General features: G+C 37.2%; 1 long non-coding RNA gene across 13 annotated transcripts in view; it reads left to right on the top strand.

Annotated features, from left to right (window-relative positions):
• The first annotated feature begins 4,313 nt into the window (after window positions 1–4,313).
• Window positions 4,314–12,292, top strand: part of LOC107311762 (uncharacterized) — a 99,678-nt gene continuing 91,699 nt past the window's right edge. For 10 of the 13 annotated variants that reach the window (XR_014944057.1, XR_014944066.1, XR_014944059.1 and 7 more), the window contains exon 1: window positions 4,327–4,432. This is a non-coding gene — a long non-coding RNA (uncharacterized LOC107311762). Of the gene's footprint in view, window positions 4,433–7,123; window positions 7,187–12,292 lie in introns of all 13 variants that reach the window. The other 3 variants (XR_014944061.1, XR_014944056.1, XR_014944065.1) reach the window with 1 other exon arrangement.

Genomic DNA, 12,292 nt, shown 5'->3' with positions numbered 1-12,292 from the left:
ATGTATTTTTGTTTGTTTACTTATTGAGTGGGGGGACTTGTAGTTAGCTAGAGTGTATCTTCTGTATTTTTCAGGCTCTGTAGCACCATACTTCTTTTCCCATTCCTGTTTCCTAAGATACACTACAAGACCAGCCAACATGTATTAATTAGAGGAACCTTCTCGAGGAAGAGAAACAGGTGTTTGTAAGGTCATCATGGCTTTACTTTTCCACCTGCAGAGCAGTTGTGCAAGATGTCAGCAGTTTCACCTTCTCCCTGTATCCCAGTACCACCAGGGGGTAAGGAAGGATCCCAGTGAAGGAACAGGGTATCAGAAACTAGTTTTTATCACCATTCAAAAAAATTCATTTGAGAATCTGAAGGTCTGATGTGGCACAGTCTTTTAAAGGTGCTGCTATCACTGAATCACAGAATCACAGAATTGTAGGGGCTAGAAGGGAAATCTAAAGATCATCAACTCCAGCCCCGCTGCAAAACAGGTGCCCTACAGCAGTCTGTGCAGATAGGTGTCCAGGCAGGTCTTGAATATCTCCAGAGAAAGAGAATCCACAACCTCCCTGAGCAGCCTGTTCCAGTGCTCTATCACCCTTACCTTGAAGAAGCTCCTTTGCATACTGGTATGGAACTTCTTATGCTCCAGTTTATAGCTGTTTCCCCTTGTCCTGTCCCCACAGACTGCTGGAAAGAGGTTGGCCATGTCTCCTTGACTCTCACACTTAAGATACTTAAGAACATTGATAAGATCCCCTCTGAATCTTCTTTTCTCAACAGAACAGACCCAGTTTCCTCCCCTTTCCTCACAGGGGAGATGCTCCAGGCCCTTTATTATCTTTGTGGCTCTCCACTGAACTCTATCCAGGAGATCCTTGTCTTTTTCTTTTTCTTTTCTTTTTTTTTTTTTTTTTTTAACCAGGAAACACTATCTTGAATAGTCTGATGAATATTGAGCATAAGTATGGTGGCTGAGGTTGAGTGGCTTTCCCTTTCAAAGAAATCCTAGGTACCACCTGGTTGCAGATGCTTAGGATGGTTCAGCAGAAGGACAGCAGAAAGATGAGCATTCTGCCTTTTTCCTGGCTTTTCCTGCAGGCTTTTTGCATAACTTGTCAGTAAAAATTGTGCAAATTCAGTAAAGGAGGAGTCAGAAATGGGGGCTTGATGCTCTGTGTGTGTTTTCTGCTGTCCAGAGGGACTTTCTCATAAACAGGGTGCGGGCTCCTGACAGCCACTGGAAGTACTTCCCAGAACGTAGTGGGGACATTCCAGATGGACAAAATGATTTATTACCAGAATAACTCAGAGGGGTGTGACTTAATAACTGCTATAATTGAAAAATGGGAACCAAAGGCATAGAATTTTCTAGAACTGCTTGGACTCAAGTTGTGATAACATTTCATTGCCAGTAATGCTGTATCTTTTGTTATTTTCAACCTTATTGGTCACAGGATCACAGGACATCCGTGGGAAGGTAGAGGGGAATAAAGGATGTCTTATATGTGATCACGTCTAAATGTGGAAAGTATCAGAGGACCAGTAATTCAGTGGAAGGATAGGAGATGGACTGAAAAAATTCCAGAAGACTGAATTTTATTCTCTGTTAAGTAAGTCATTACTCATAGGAAAAACTCTTGAAAAATACACAAGTGAACTGGTAAAAAGATCTTTTAATCTACTCAGTTAGTTAAATGACACTAGAAGCTAACCTGACCTGAATTGAGATAGAGTATTTGTAAAAGGTTAAGAAAGAGACCAAATCAATAAAGGCTTCCTCTAGGATAAAAGGGACCTTAGTTTTCCTATTTATCAGTCAACTGAATTTTAATGTGAACACTGAAATCTACTTCAAAAATAAGAACAAGTTGATACTTTCTTCAAAATGGACATCTAGTTGTGTTTAGTTGTATACAAGCAGAAAGGTATTTGCTTGGGTTGGTCATCTGTGACTAAGAACATTATCCTTTTAGATGCCTTACTATAGAAACTGGCATTAGTCAGCTATGCTAACTAAACATCTATAAGCAGACAGTGAGCAATCCCCCTCTGCTTTTTCTGTTTTCTCCCTTTTGCTCACCTCATTTGCTTACTTGTGAGGCAGTTTACTCTGTGGAATCACCACAACACACTTTGGCCCATCTCCAGGCAATAAGACATCCCATTACTCTTGTTTCTCTGATTTTATTCCCACTAAAAAAAAACAACAACAAACTCCTGCAGATAGAGCATCGTGTAAAGTCAGAAGACATGAAATAGGATTTATATTCTAATGGCCACCAAGAGGGAATCTCGCTAGTGTCAGAGGTCAAATACTTATGTCAAGAACACTTTATTCAGTAGCAATAAAAAATTCATCCATGCACCAATAAAAAAGCCCTCTGGGCCTTCATACAGCTGCGGGTATTATATGTGTTCCTCTATATGAGAACAATAAGTATTTTCCTGTGTTTTGTTCCACATGGGCTTTATGATTCTCTAACCTTTTTGTGTTTCCAATGAAAAAAAGATTAGATGAAGCCAGTTGAGCAATAGCAATTCTAGCTGCAATCTCATTGCTTTAAGTCTTTTCCAAAAAAAAGTGATTTAGAGGCAGTCAACAGATTTGAGTGTCTTCCAGTTTGGGGATACAGGTCATAAACATTGACACATCATAATGGTATGGTGAACTATTATAATGGCGCCCGGTAGCATGGCTGTAGCTAAAGAGCTGTCAGCAATTTAAAGCTTTATGAAGAAATTTTGAACATGAAGTATAGTGGGTGAATGTTGGCTTTATGCCTGTGTCATCAAAGAACAACAAAAAAAAAAGAAACACTTTTTAAGAATTCATTTTCTCTGGATGTATTTTTTCTCTCCTTTGTTTGTTGCCAAAAGGGGAGCTATTATTTTAGTGAAAATACTTTCCTGTCTTTTTCTTTCTTTTTGAGAAGGAGAGCCAATATCCTATAGCACTGGAGCTCAGGACAGGAGGATAGAAAAGCATCAAATTGTAGGGCAAATGGATAGGCAAAACTTTAGTAATGTAATCAGTAATGCTCTTAGTACTTGTAAATAAGAAAAAGGATGTCCTGTATTAAGAAGGTCAAAAGGAAAAGATGCTGGGATAACTTACAGTGTAAAAGATAATTGTTAATGGTCCCCCATGAAAGGAGAAGCAGAAATTGTTTGCCTGTGGTGGTCTTTCTCTTTTATAAGTATAAATGATATTGGCTGTCACTAGTAATGAAGCACTCAGCAGCCTTTTCAGATGTTCTTGCATGGAGAAGTTATTTGAAGAAAAAGATGCACATTGTGCAGTTGTGCTGATGCCTCACAAAGGTATTGCATCTCCCTTCATCAAGGCAAATAAACTGCTATAACCTGGGGTTGTACCTCCCTTCTTATTAGAGGCAGTAAGATAGTCACATCTCTTTGTTTTTCCTCTTTCCAAAGTCGATCATTTTCTTCTCATAGAAGCAGTTGGAAAAAAATCTTGTTGATGGTAATATTAGAGTTTTGGGGTGGGTTTTTTTTGGTGTGTTTTTGTTGTTGTTGTTGTTTTCCCCAATGAGAAAGATTGACGTCTTGCTTAATTCTTAACTAGTTTTGTACTCAAAACTATAAATCCTTCAGTCCTGGTTTCCTGACGCACTCAAGTGGAAACAGAAAAATATCCTTATTTTAACTTTTATTGCAGATCAGATTTTGTAGACTTTTCTCTGCCAACACAAATGACTACAGGTTGGGAAGCAAGACTGCGAAATGGTTGAAAGCTGGTGATATTCACTTAAGGAGCAGTACAGTGCTGCTCTGAAAAGCTTTTCTGATGGCAGATTTCAAATCACATATTTGTAAGCCTGTTCAGAAAAAGAGAAAAGAGAAAAGAAATAGAAAAAAAGAAGAAAAAAAGAAGGAAGGGTGCAAGTGAGAATTTTCACAGCTCAAATTAGCACTTTCTGGCCAGATCTACATATCTGTGATTATTGAAAATTGTTTGGGAGAAAAGCTGAATTATGAGCTGTTTCTTCAGATTCAGGGTGGGATTGTGTCTATCTGTTATTCCACAAAGTTAAAATAGTCTGCTTCCCTTTCTGTTGCCCTCAACTATCACTCTGTAGAGTAAAGAAACAGCAATATAAGCAATGTGAAACAAAATAATGGGGAAGGACATGATGACAGTCTATTGGGCACATTCTGTGCTCAGCAATAGCTCATGTCTCACTCTGATTTCATGATGAGACCAGTTTCAAGATGATCCAGCTGTAAATGATTACCTGATCATGCAGGCTAGAGAGTCAAAGGTGCTTGTCCATGGTGTTAAACAAATAAATCACTTGGCTTGTTGAAATATGTGGAAATAAGTGGAATTTTTTTTCCTATTTTTTTTTTTTTCTGAAGAAGCAGATGATTAAAACTTCCCACCTGACAGGCAGCTGCTTGGGCCATTTACCAGAACAGTAAGTAGTTATAGTAGCAGGGACACAATATCGCAATGGATTTTTTAGTTACTATTTTTTTTTTTTTTTTTCTTTCTGGTTGCTCTGGGAGGAAAGGAAAACAATCTAGAATAATTAAATTTAATAACAGTTTTATTGGTGTTGTTGTTTTGTTCTCAGTTTCTCTGCTGAACCAATGGATAAGTTATCTTCACAGAACCTGCATGCTACTAGGCAAGGGGACTTGCACTTCATTTCTGATGTAACATGTTTTCATGTGTTTTTCTGTAAATGTCCAGGGAAGCTGCTGAGGCTTCACTTACTTAAGACTTTAAATATTATTTTGGGAGTCTACTGTGTGCTTAAAATCAAACCACTGTCTCACTGCATTACTGAATTGGGGCTGTAGTCTCTAGAAGAAGGGTATCTGTGTATCTATAAAATGAGGTAAATGTCAGTAAATTACACACACTCTGCAGTTCAGATTCAGACCCTAAAAACAGTTGATATCTGGGAGAAGCACTGACAGGATGGAATGCTATTAAAAACATCCTTTTGTGATGACTTTAGGCAGCAGATTCTTTGCTTCATTACCTGTTTTTACAGCGCATAGATTTTATTTGTCCAAGTCCCATAATAAGGAACAAGATGCTTGCATCATTAAATCTGACAGCCCTTTGCATAATTTGCCAAGGATTTGGAGTGGTTGTGTGAATCAAGAACAAATGTTTTTACACCCTGGAGTGAGAAAAGGCTCAGGGCATTGAATGGAAAGATATTGAATGTTTTTCTTTGGCACTATGTGTTTCCAAATGAGTTGCTCTGCCAATTATTGCATATTAGACCTATAAAAAAGAAATTAAATATTTAAAAGGTGTTAACTTTAATGGCATTGTGCTTCTCTTGCAATTGCATTCTGAATAGACAGAGCTGGAAATGGTAAATTTAAGGGCTCATTTTAGCTGAATGTTATTTCTGTGAAACTGATGAGCTAAATGGAAAGTACAAGAATATATCTTGAGATGGCAGGAGCCAAGCTGTCAATTTTTCCCACCCTCCTCCTTGAAAAATGTCTGCAATAAAATTTCTGGGGATGCTCTTAGGATATTCCTTCTCTGGATTGTAAACTCCATTTGCTCTCGATTCACACATCCATTTCAAACTTGGAACAAATGCTCCATCTCCTCTCCAAACCACCACAAATGTGACAAGTTATTCCACGAATAGCTGAAAAAGTAAAGCTTATTTTGCTCTGTGTGTGCATCTGCCTCCATTTGTACCACAGCAATCTTTATTCTCCTTTGAGCTCTCAGTCTTTTCCACTTGCAATGCCTCACGTTCTTCCACTCACCTGTACTGCATTAGTTATTATTCTTAGATCTTTCCTACAGTCCCCATCACTTCCACCCTGCAAAACTTCCACTCATCCTTCTCCCACATCATTCAATCTGGCTTCCTTTACATCTTATGTGTTTCCAAACTGACTGAATGAACTTACACAGAAGCCGCTCCCAGCTGGACACAAATGTTAATATTTTTCATTGGTGCAGTTACTGACTTAAGTGCACTTTGTGGATTAAGGATTTCTGTCCCCTCACAGTGTCTGTTTGAAATGAACTATCACATTCCAGTTTATTTGGGTGGTATGTTTGACCACATAAGCCTCTTTCTCAAATTTGCTAGGATAATAGGAAATTAAAGTGTTTCAATGTCCTTTCTGCTTCACAGTGACCTTTGACTCCAGAGTAGATTTGGTTTGAATTACTTTTTCCAACCATACGCTTTTGTATTCAGAGGTTATATACCTTGGCCAGAGAGAGGCAGGGAGAACAGATGCAGACCAAATGCTGTGCCAAATTCTTTCAAAGGTGTTAAACAATAGATCATTGGGTATTCTCGCTTCTTGAGTCTGTCTCATTTGCCCACCAGTCCTCCAAAGACTTTTGGCAATAGCACATCTCCTTATACCCAGTTTTCTCAAATCAGTGGTGATTTTTAAAGCTTTCTGTTTGAGACTAAATAGTATTGGCAGTAGGACTTTGTTCAGGTCCTGTTTAAAAATATCTATGCAAACAACTACTTACCTTGTAAGATAAAGACTAGTGTGTTGAAGCTTGCCAGTATTTCCATGTAAAGACTTCAATAATGCAATCATATTACCGCACTAGTTTGGGAGGCAAACAGCTGCATCACAGCCTAGTTCCCTGAATTATTTGTCCCTTCAGCTAGAGAAACCTTACCTGCAGATTGCAAAGGCTCAACAGTACTTTTGATAATAATTGATTACATCTTATAATTATTCTCAACATTGATCTCTCAGCTTCTGGGACACCAATTCCCATCATAGAATTACCTCAACATTGTTTCACTTCTTGTTATGACAATTTCCCTGGGGGAATTGGCAGCATGTTTAATTTTTATGTTCTGTAGTGCTGTAAGAAAATTGGGCCTGTTATAGTAGGATATAATCTGACAAGTATTAATTCTGTGGAAAAAAATAGCAAAATAAAACTGGAGAAAATTTAGTTACAGTCATGCCTGACTGCATATAAAAAGCTTACATTCTCTAAAAAGTTAAAACAAAAAGCAACCAAACAAAATCTATCCAGATTGGGAGCTAAAATAGATTTATTTATTTATCTAGAGAGAGAGAGAGAGAGAGAGAGAGAGAATATCTAAAGTATCCCTCACACTTCTTTCTTTCCTCTCTAGAACAATGAAAACATTATGAGTGGACATTTTCTACTTTTCTGAAGCCATACAGGGGTCCATGCGGTCAGTCAAATTTTCTTCCTTTTCTCTCTGAACAAAATCTGAGATCATTCTCTTTTTTTCGGTCCTTTTTTTCTTTCTTATGTAGGTGTGTTTGGATTGAGCAAGACTGTATTGGAATAATCATAATAATGTCTGGAGCCTATCAAGATTTTAGGCTAAGCCAAAGTGAATATATTTGAAGTCCATTACCTATAAAATTGTAAAGATCCAGTGATCCAATGACTGCTTCCACATGGTGAGATGTGAAATACAACTGAAATCAGGACTTCACTTTCCTGTTCTTCTGGTTTTCATTAAAAGTAACCTTACATTAGATGTTTTCAACAAAGCCATTTGGGCCCACAACTGAAAACAACTCCAAATAAAATCCTAGTTCAAATATTCATTCTAGTAAGCTCTTAAAGAGCAAAAAAATCAACCCCCAAATCTAAGACTCCCTCCTCCTCAGCTGAAGCATTTTGGGTAGAGATTAAATGAATCTATAGCAGGGATGAAATAATCAGTCCAATTCATTAAAATGGATTATCAAATATTTGCATTCATCCACAGTATAAATGAGTTCAAAACCAATGCATATGTTTAGGATCAGTAGATCTATCTGTGACTATTACAACCAGTGGTCAGGCTTCACCCTCTGGTTCAGTATGTCTGTAAGTTTTATTATTGAGTGTTATGGCTGTTTTAAAAAAGCTATCTTCACATCTCCCTCCATACATCCATTACTGATCAATGTTATATACAAGATAGCTGGACTGAAGAGATTTTTGTTCTGGCATGATACTATCACTCTTATTGATAAGGGGCAATACAATATAACTTGTACCAAAATAGGTTTTTGAGCTAGCTTTCTAATAATTTTCTTAAATCATATGTGGTTATAAATATTTAAACATCTGTCATCTCTTTGGATATTAAAATGATTATCATTTCTGGGTAGATGTGAATAGTGTTGTAGTGGATGTTTCTTTGAGTTTTTTAACTATCCTACAGTCTTCCTAAGATGAGTTTTGCTGTTATTTTCTGATTGGGAAATTTTCATAAGCTAAACTTGCTTCACCTGCTATAACCATTATACAGGAGTGCAGGCTGAAAGTATGGAGAGCAGAAGATTTGTTTTATAGAGAACTTAGCTCTAAATTCTAGTGCCAGAGTGTCAATAAGAAAGCTGAAAGATTCTTTTCATGTTTGTATTTTTTTTTAGATTGACTTTTAGAAATGTGTACATTAACATAAAAAGTTATTTGCAAAAGAAATATTAATATCTGCTTCCCTAAATAGCAAAAGCACCTTTTTGGGAAATTTTTAGAAGCTTTTCCTCCTTCAAGACAGTTTCAGTAAATAAGGTGTGTTGTTTTTTGTCTGTTTGTTTGTTTGTTTGTTTTTCAGATATAATATCATTTTCTGACATAAAATCTGTTCTATCAAAAAGCAACTATAAGCAGAATCATAAAGAAACCTAAATCCAAATTCATTGTCATTTCAGATTTTTCCATTCAACCTCAATTACCTGTGCCATTCCAACACTGAAATTCTACTAATCTGTTATTAATAACCGCTCAAAACTGATTGAGTCTCATGGCTAAAACCATGATCACCCATACTTTGCTACAAAAACATATTAAAAATGTTAATTCTATGATAGTTAGCAGTGCAGTCTGGTTTCTGAATCTGTTTTTTTTTTTGTTTTGTTTTTTTTTAAGTTCCCAGAAAATAAATCCCTCTCCACTTTGCTAGGAAGGTAGACCAGAATGTTTCCTGAATTATTTGTTCTAAGTGAAGCTTTTAGAGAGTTGACAGTTTTGATGTCAGTTTGAATCTCCTTTCCTGACCATGACTGTATTGTGCGGTATAACTGACACAACTGGATTAGCAAACTGTCTGCTTTTCCTGTTTCTATGCTTCTTAGTTTTGGCTAAAAGAAGTTATTTAGACAAAGTTTAAAGAGCTGACAAGAAGTCTTTCTTTCCAAATGAATGCTCAAGATGAATGGAAGTTACTATGTTATTGACAGTCTGAGCTGAATTGATCCTACACACTAAGCTATCTATGGTTCCCCTTTCACAATCTTTCAGAGAAGGAGACACTCATATATCAAAAATATATACTTATTAGGAATACAGGTTTGAATCTATCTGTAGTGTAGTATTGCTTTGACTTCCATAATGACCAGAGGTTCAGAAATCGGAGCACTTGCTTTAACTTTCCTCTAGAACAAGTGAGCTGGACAATAGATTGTCATTCAGACCTCTCTCCATTCTAAAATATGACATTATGAAAGAAGAAAAACAGATTTTATGTAGTACTTCCACTGTCCGCTTCATAACACTGTCATGCTTATTTGCTCCAGGAATACACTCTGATTTATACTTGTCTGCCCCAGCGAGGCCACATCTTGAATACTGTATTCATTTGTGGGTTCCTCAGTTCAAGAAAGACAGGGAACTACTGGAGAAGATGGAACTACATGCACAGTACTATAACCTAAAGTTTTAAAGCCTGCTCAGAGAGTTGATGCAATTTCCATTTTGTTTGGGAAAGTTTCTTTTTCAGTGTTCAAGAAACTAAGGGTGTATAAACATCCCTTATAAATCCTGTTGTATGTAGGATACTCAGAAGCAAATGTATAAGGCTATTTTCCTGTCATCTAGATACACCTACAGTTGTAAAATCTTGAATTAACTTGACATCTGTTCTACTTGGACTTACGATAAGGAGAATTGGTCCAAAGCTGCTGAAATTAGGAAAAATATCTCAGTTTAGTTTTGTTAGGTTTTTTTGTTTGTTTGTTTTGTTTACTTCAGCTATATTTCTTCTAGTTCATTCTTCTTTTAAACAAAAGGTGCATAGGGCTCCATTTGTAGAGGTAGGCCACTTTTGTGGACAAGGTATTTAATATCTATTAATGATAATCATGTTTTCAGTCATTGTCGTGAAGGATGCTCCTGCTTTAAATCCCCTGGCCTTATTTAGTAGTATTACTTCTAAGAATCACAGAGTCCTTAGAGTTGAAAGGGACACCTGAAGGTTATTTGGTCCGACTCCCCTGCAATGAACAGAGACACAAGGGATAGATTATGCTGCCCAGGCCTGATCCAGCCTGGCCTTGAAAGTCTCCATGGATGGCGCATCAGCCACATCAGTAGGCAACCTGTTCCATTGCCTCACCACCACCACTGAATAAGATTTTTTCCATATATCTAACCTAAATCTACCCTCTTTGAGCTTGAAAAAAACCCCAAAGGAATGTATTCACAGATACTGAAGAATACTGATGATGTAATTCATCTTTTGTGGTACCAATACCAAGGAACTCTCACTTTATTGCCAGATACTGAAATACAACTAAAACTCAGATAAGACATTAGTAGAGAGTGGGGAACTGTGGAAATGTGATAGTTGTTTTTTCATCAGCTCCACTGCTGCTGTGATCTTGTGGTAAACTCAAGATCAGCACATCATACCAATATTTTATAAGCTAATGAGTGCCTACATCTTAATAGCCGTATAAATTTATAACAATTCCAGCCATCTTTGCAAGGTTCAGTTATGAGAATCTGTCAGCATACAGTCCTCTCAGTTTTTAAAAGAAAATATCATACACAGTCATCTTTCAAAAGGGGACTGGAATTTCATTTTGAATAATGTTCCATGCATCAGGAAAGAAATACTGCTTACACAGTGCTTTCCCAAGCAGAAAGTCATCTGCAAAGTGGTGCAAAAAAAGGCAGTTAATCAAGTTTTCTATTGTGTGTTAACAGCATGTCATCAGGAATGTTTGTTTCCTGGTGGTAGTACAGATTCTTGGACTAGGGAGATATTTTCAAAGGACCGTCAATCTGATCATTTGCATCACAATGATATTTTGACACCCTAGTGGTCTAAATCATGGTACCTACTTCCTTAGGGGGACAGTTGCCCACTATGGCCAATTCAGTTAGCCAAGTCAGCTCCTCGCACAGTGGACAGGGAGAGAGACCCAATCATTGTGCCATTACTCTGTTTTCAAAGTAGAATATCTAGTTCCTCACAGCATCCTAGTAGTACCTGATAATATGTTATTCATAGGTCTCTTCAGAACTCATGTTTCCTAATTATTTCCATGGGAAATACAACAGATACAAAGAGCACAACAACACTATTTGATAGAACCAATTCTCAGCTACAAAACAGTATATTTCAGCATTGTCACCACCTTTAGCCAATTTGTGAGAATGAACTGATTGAGACATTCTTCATTTTGTGTTGTGACAGCTGCACATGATCACCCTCAATGTGGTTTTTCTTTCAGATTGCTGTCACCACTGCTTAAACACACTACCCACCACCTCAGTGCACTCACACACATTGTTTGTCTTCCATAAAAGTTCAGCAAGCATTGATGAATGTCAGTGGGTTCTATTTTTTCCTCATGGAGGAATTCATTTCCACACCTTGCTTCATATGCATTTCCATGCCAGACTGCTCCTCTGCTGCCATCTTTCATCTGGCAAAAAAATGCAATGGAATATTGAGCTGGAGTGGAGGATGAAAAAGGTTCTAAAGGAGAAAAATAAAGTATTTGTTCACATTGAAAAAATACTCTTAAAATGTTGGAATTTGAACAAACAGATGATGGGATCAAAACTTGAAAGAAGCAAACTTTGATCTAAGAGATGATTAAATATTTAGGAAAATCTTCAGAGTAATTTTGTTGAGCACTGCTCATGAGTGTGAATGAGCCAAATTATCCACATATTATCTCGATATATAATGAAGCAGATATGAGTACTTTGTACTTTTCTGGTTGCCTGGATATGAATAAATATTAACACAAGAAGAAATCCCTTTGGGACTGGAAGTAACAAGATTGGTAGGTCACACCTTCTTTTTCATTAGATGTCATTAATACCAAAATATGATTCTGAATTTGAAACTCTTCAGGTATTTACTGGAATTGTTGACAGACTGATAAACCTCACATGTAGAACCAGTTATGAGTACGTCATACCTCACACCTATGTGTTGTACCTCGATCTAAAGGTACAGTGCTCTAACAGGACAAGGGCATCCTTGTGCTAGACTGCATCTCCAGTGGAGAAAATGTATGCTGCATCTAGTCATTCTGTT

The sequence above is a fragment of the Coturnix japonica genome, chromosome 3 (genome assembly GCF_054131305.1).
Source record: "Coturnix japonica strain WE chromosome 3, WE-NBRP24, whole genome shotgun sequence".
NCBI lineage: Eukaryota > Metazoa > Chordata > Aves > Galliformes > Phasianidae > Coturnix > Coturnix japonica.
This window is presented reverse-complemented; position numbering and strand designations above follow the sequence as displayed.